We start from the raw sequence: 856 nt of genomic DNA, 5'->3' as shown, positions 1-856 counted from the left end.
CACACACACACACACACACACACATGTACATCCAATCTAACAAACACAGAAATATATAAATACATAATTGCCAGCATAAAGCTGGTAATTATGTCGATTGATGAATCCATTCACATTAAATGTAACTCTATCTTATCAAACTAAGCAATCAATGATATAAAGATCAACACAGTAGAATATTTCCACGAAGAATCGGGATCGGTGCTCAAAATCGTTTTCATTTAGTGTCTGTACGATCGATTCGACGGTTAAAGTGACGTGAATGTTTAATCTCTCAGAATGTCTCCCAGTTAAACAGTGAGATGAACCCCCGTAGAAGATGAACTCTTTACAGAATTCATCTTAATATTTAATTGAAATGAAGGTCGCATAAGTGACGTCTAAGGATGTTGTTCATAATATGGACTGAGTAATTAAATACTGTCTTCAGTCTTGACTGATCCAAGGTGACCTATACGCGACTCATTCATCATTAATTGAACTTGTAAGACGGCGAGCTAGCAGAACGGCTAGCACGCTGAAATTAGCGGCAATTCATCCGTCTTTCGTTTTGAGTTCAAATGCCACAGAGGTCGACTTTGCCTTTCATCTTTTCGAGGTCGATAAAATACGCAGCCCTCTCCTCCAAAATTTCAGGCCTTGTGCTTGTAATAGAAAGAACAAATCGACCCCTAGTACTATCGGTCTCTTTAGCCGAACCGCTAAGTTACGGAGACGTAAACACACCAACAGCGGTTGTCAAGCGATGACGTGGGGGTACAAACACAAGCACAAAGACACACACACATAGGTATATATATATATATATATATATATATATATATACATACGAAAAGTAAATCCTTATATTCACACG

This window comes from Octopus bimaculoides, chromosome 20 (assembly GCF_001194135.2).
Source record: "Octopus bimaculoides isolate UCB-OBI-ISO-001 chromosome 20, ASM119413v2, whole genome shotgun sequence".
Taxonomy (NCBI): Eukaryota; Metazoa; Mollusca; class Cephalopoda; order Octopoda; family Octopodidae; genus Octopus; species Octopus bimaculoides.
This window is presented reverse-complemented; position numbering follows the sequence as displayed.